Below are 5,904 nucleotides of genomic sequence, written 5' to 3'. Positions count from 1 at the left end.
ACTAGATGGTGCCTGGCTACCACTACTGACTACTCTGACAGGGATCACAATAGAGGGTCCTGGGCAGAGCTGGAGAAAAATATAGAACAAAATTCTAACTCACAAAAGAAGACCAGACTTACTGGCCTGACAGAGACTGGAGAAACCTCAAGAGCATGGCCTCCGGACACCCTTTTAGCTCAGTAATGAAGTCACTCTTGAGGTTCACTCTTCAGCCAAAGATTAGACAGGCCCATAAAACAAAACGAACTAAAGGGGCACAACAGCCCAGGGGCAAGGACTAGAAGGCAGGAGGGGGCAGGAAAGCTGATAATAGGGAACCCAAGGTTGAGAAGGGAGAGTGTTGACATGTCGTTGGGTTGTTAACCAACGTCACAAAACAGTATGTGTACTGTTTAATGAGAAACTAGTTTGTTCTGTAAACCTTCACCTAAAGTACAACTAAAAAATTTTTATTTTGAAACAATTTTAGATTTACAGAAAAGTTGCAAAGATAATACAGAATTCTTGTATACCTTTCACCCAATTTCCCGTCGTAAAGATTTTGCATTTCCATGGTACATTTGTCAAAACTAAGAAAATGTGTTGGTTTATTAACTAAACTACAGACATTATTTGGATTTTACCCATTTGTCCATTAATGTTCTCTTTCTGTTGCTGGATCCAGTCCTTAGTTCCACACTGCATTTAGTTTACAATTCTCCCTTGTCTCTAGTCTGTGAATTTCTGTCTTTTCTTGGTTTTCTGACCTTGACAGCCTTTGAGGAATACTGGCCAGGCATCCTGCAGAAAGCTCCTCCAAACTGGGTTTGTCAGATGCTTTTCTGATGATTAGCCTGAGGTATAGGTTTTCAGGAAGAATATCACAAAGGTGAAGTGCCCTTCTTATCACATCGTATCAGGGAGCATACTTCCACATGGCATCACTGGTTAACCTTAATTACTTGGTTAAGGTAGTGTTTGCCAGATCTCTTCATTGCAAAGTTACTGTTTTTCTCTTTTCCTACTGCATTCTCAGTGAAGCAATTCACGAAGTCTAACCCATCCTGAAAGGGAAGCAGAAAGGAGATTTAACTCCGTGTCCTGGGGCGGGGGAGGGGGGGTAGTATCTACATTTCAATTATTTGGAATTCTTCTGTAAGGAAGATTTGTCTCTTCTCATTTATTTATTCCCTCATTTACGTAAGTATGGGCTGATCTATATTTATTTTATACCTCGGGTTACAATCCAATACTGTTATTTTGTTGCCTAAATTGTTCCAGCATTGGCTCTTGGGAGCTCTTTCAGGTTGGCTCCTGTGTCCCTTTGACACACCCCAATCCTTTTGTTTTTTGAGCACTTGCTTACTTTCTATACTACAAGATGCTCCAGCCTTGTCCTGTATTTTTCCTTCCCCAGCCTTAGAACCAGCAACTTTCTAAGGAGACTTTGATCCTTTAATTGGAAAATATTTAGAAACTAAGATCCAGCACAGACAGTACTTTGAGCTTGTCTTAGTCATCTAGTGCTGCTATAACAGAAATACCAAAAGTGGATGGCCTTAACAAAGAGAAATTTATTCTCTCACAGTCTAGTAGGCTACAAGTCCAAATTCAGGGTGCTGGCTCCAGGGGAAGGTTTTCTCTGTCAGCTCTGGAGGAAGGTCCTTGTCATCCGTCTTTCCCTGGTCTGGGAGAATCTCAGCACAGGAACCTCAGGTCCAAAGGATGCGCTTTGCTCCCGGCACTGGTTTCTTGGTGGTATGAGATCCCCATGTTTCTCTGCTCGCTTCTTTTATATCTCAAAAGAGATTGGCTTAAAATGCTATCTAATCTGGTAGACCTCATTAATATGAATGCCGCTAATCCATCTTATTACATAATAGTGATAGAATTTACAACACACAGGGAAATCACATCAAATGACAAAATGGTAGACAATCATACAAACTAGGAAACATGACCTAGCCAAGTGGACAGATATTTTGGGGAGACACAATTCAATCCATGACAGAGCTGAACTGCATTCTTGCTCCAGTCCTCCCAAGCTACCATAACTTGATAGGAGTGTGTGGGAGGCAGATGCAGCACCCCTAAAAAGCAGCTAGCCCCACAGTAACCTGGTGGCAGATGTGGTATTAGTACATTAGGACATTTGGTCCATTTGGATTCTCAATCATTGTATAGTGAGCTACTGGCTCCTCACCTGAGGCCCTTAGACTTGCAGAGTGTAGGGATAACTGAAGACGTGTCTCTGGGCACAGGGAAGACGAGCCTCTTCCCCTCTTTACCCCTGGAAGGGTCACTGGAGGTCAGAGGGAAAGGCCTTGTCAATTATGATTTTTAGCAGTTTTATTGAAGTACATATAATTTATATACATAGAATTCACCTGTTTTAAGTGTACAAATCAATCATTTCAAAAATTTACAAGGTTACACAAAAATCACAACTCAGTTTTAGAATATTTTCATCACCCTAGAAAAATCTCTTGTGCCCATTTGCAGACAGTCCATTTTCCTCTCCATTGCCATGCAACCATTAATCTAATATCTGCTTTACAGGTTTGCATTTTGAATTATTTCATATCAATGGACTCATATCATATATGGTATATTGCATCTGACATCTTTCACTCAGCATGTTTTTGAAGCTATCCATGTTGTAGCATGCATCAGTAATTTGTTCCTTTTTATTTTTGAATATACTCCATTGAATAATTTGTTTTATCCATTCACCAGTTGATGATCATTTGGATTGTTTTCACTTTTTGACTAATATGAATGTTTTGAACATTCATGTACAAGTCTTTGTGTGAACGTATGTTTTCATTTCTCTTGGGGTGTGTTATGGATTGAATGAACTGTGTCCCCCAAAAAGATATGTTGAAGTCCTAACTCTTGGTACCTGTGAACGTGACCTTGTTGGGAAACAGGGTCTTTGAAGATGTTATCAGTTAGCATGTCATAGTGGAGTAGGAATGGTCTTAATTTTAGGTCTTTAAATCCAGGTGCCTACTGTCTGTCTGTTCATAGGGGCTCATAGCGACCCTATGAGTCGGAATCAGCTCAACGGCAATGAGTTTTGGTTTGGTTATATTGTCTGTTCAGGAGCCTCGGTGGCACAGTGGTTAAGAGCTTGGTTGCTGACCAGAAGGTCAGCAGTTTGAATCTACCAGATGCTCCCTGGAAACCCTATGGGGCAGTTCTACTCTGTCCTATATGGTTGTTATGAGTTGGAATGAACTCAATGGCAATTTTTTTTTGTTTATTGTCTGTTCAAGAAGTCTCTGGGTGGTGCAACGGTTAAGCACTTGGCTAATAACCAAAAGGCTGGAATCTTTAAATCCACCCAGAGGCACCTCGGAGTAAAGCCCTGGCAATCTATTTCTGAAAGGTCACAGCCATTGAAAACTATGGAGCGCAGTTCTACTGTGAAATACATGGGGTCGCCATGAGTCAGAATCGTCTCAACAGCAATTGGTTTGGTTTAGTTTTATTGTCTGCTCATTTAGATGTGCTCAGGCACATTACCTCATTAATTTTCCACCCTAGTCTTAATCCAATGAGTGGGATCCTTATAAAAACAGAAGAGACACAGATGGACACACAGAGGGAAGAATGCCTATGATCCCACAGCATCACCAGAAGCTAGGAGAGGCATGGGACAATTTCTCCCTTAGAGCCCACAGAAGGAATCAACATGGCTAGCAGCCTGATTCTGGACTCCTAGCCTCCAGAATGGTGACACAATAAATTTCTGTTCTCACACAAAACCAGCCAAACCAAACTCATTGTTGTTGAGTCCATTTCGACTCATAGTGACTCTATAGGACAGAGTAGAACTGCCCCATAGGGTTTCCAAGGCTATAAATCTTTACAGAAGCAGACTGTCACATCTTTCTTCTGAGGAGCGGCTGGTGGGTTCGAACTGCCGACCTTTTGGTTAGCAGCTGAGTGCTTACCACTGTACCTACCAGGATTCCTTTCCTGTTCTCATAAGCCACCCAGATTGTGGTACTTTGTTACGGCAGCCCTAGGAAACTCATACCGGCTGGAATACTGAGGGGTGGAATTGCACAGTGGTTAAGAGCTACAGCTGCTAACCAAAAGGTTGGCAGTTGAATCCACCAGCCGCTCCTTGGAAACCCTATGGGGCAGTTCTACTCTGTCCTATAGGGTCTCTATGAGTCGGAATTGACTCGATGGCTATGAGTTTGGTTTGGATTTTTTATGGTAAACGTATGTTTAACTTTTTAACTGCTAAACTTTTTTCCAAAGTGACCACACCATTTTATATTTTCACAGTAATGTATTAATTAGGGTTCCAGTTTCTCCACATCCTTGCCAACACTTATTTTTATTATAGGCATTCTAGTGGGTGTGAAGTAGTATCTCATTTTGGTTTTAATTTTGAATTTCCCTAATGACTAATGATGTCGAGCATCTTTTCAAGTGCTAAGGCATTCATCTATCTTCTTTGCTGAAATCCTTTGCCCATTTTTAAATTGAGTTGTTTGCTTTGAGTTTTAAGAATTCTTCATATATCTTTGGTATAAGTCCTTATTTGCAAATATTTCTCCCAGTCTGTAGTCTGTCAATTCATTTTTTTAATGGTATCTTTTGGAGTGCACAAGTTTTAAATTTTGATAAAGTCCAACTTATTAATATATATTTTTTCTGGATTGTGCATTTGGTGTCATATCTAAGAACTCTTTTTCTAAACCAAAGTCGTGTAGGTTTACCCCTATATTTTCTTCTAGGAGTTTTATAGTTTTTGCTCTTACATTTAGGTCTACAATCCATTTTGCATTAATTTTTGTGTATAGTGGGAGGAAGCATCTAAAGTTTTTTTTTGTATGTGGATAGCCAAATGTTCCAGCAACATTTATTGAAAAGACCATCTTTTCTCCATTGAATTGCCTTTGCACCTTTCTTGAAAATCAATTGACCATAAATGTAAAGGTTTATTCTTCGACTCTGTATTCTGTTCCATTGGTCTATACGCCTGTCCTGATGTCAATACCACATTATCTTGATTCCTGTAGCTTTGTAGTAAGCTTTGAACTCAGGAAGTGCTCGTCATTTTCAGAATTGTTTTGGCTATTCTGGGTCCTTTGTATTTCCAAATAAATTTTAGGATCAGCTTGTCTATTTCTGCAAAAAAAAAACCTGCTGGGATTTTGATAGGAATTGCATTGAATTTGGAGATCAGTCTGGGGAGAATTGTCATCTTAACAACATTGAGTCTTCCAATCCATGAACACAGAATGTCCCTCCATTTATTTATACCTTCTTTAATTTCTCTGAACAATTTTTATAATTTTTCATTGTACAGTCTTGTACTTTTGTTAAATTTATTCCTAAGCATTTAATTCTTTTTGGTGCTATTGGGGATGGAATTGTTTCAATTTCATTTCTAGATTTTTCATTGTTAGTGCACAAAAATACAATGACTTTTTAATTGTTGTAGTTTAAGTGAAAGTTTACAGTTCGTTAGTCTCACATATAAAAATTTATACATACATTGTTGTGACTCTAATTGCTCTCCCTATACTGTGACAGCACACTCCTCCTTTCCACCCAATTTCCCATTTCCTTTCAATCAGCTGCTAACCCTCTCTGCCTTCTCATCTTACCTCTGGACAGAAGCTGCCCATTTAGTCTCATGTATCTACTTGAGCTAAGAAGCACACTCTTCACAAGTATCATTTTATGTCCCACAGTCCAGTCCAATCTTTATCTGAAGAGTTGACCTCAGGAATTGTTTTAGTTCTGGGTTGACAAAGAGTTCGGAGGCCATGCATTCTGGGGTTCCTCCAGTCTCAGTCAGACCATTAAGTCTGGTCTTTTTACTAGAATTTGAGGTCTGCACCCCGCCCTTCCCCCGTTCCATCAGGGACTGTCTGTTGCGTTCCCTGTCAGGGC

The 5,904-nt window shown here is 40.0% G+C and overlaps 1 protein-coding gene across 1 annotated transcript in view; it reads right to left on the bottom strand.

The window, feature by feature from the left end:
* Positions 1-534: 534 nt before the first annotated feature.
* Positions 535-5,904, bottom strand: part of RPAP2 (RNA polymerase II associated protein 2) — a 102,139-nt gene continuing 96,769 nt past the window's right edge. Inside the window, exon 16 of the transcript XR_002824480.1 lies at positions 535-1,046. The gene's annotated coding sequence lies outside the window, so the exon portion shown is untranslated. The remainder of the gene's footprint in view (positions 1,047-5,904) is intronic.

The sequence above is a fragment of the Trichechus manatus genome, unplaced genomic scaffold, assembly GCF_000243295.1.
Source record: "Trichechus manatus latirostris isolate Lorelei unplaced genomic scaffold, TriManLat1.0 scaffold00058, whole genome shotgun sequence".
Classification (NCBI taxonomy): Eukaryota; Metazoa; Chordata; class Mammalia; order Sirenia; family Trichechidae; genus Trichechus; species Trichechus manatus.
The sequence above is the reverse complement of the archived record's forward strand: the minus strand, read 5'-3'. Positions and strand labels throughout refer to the sequence as shown.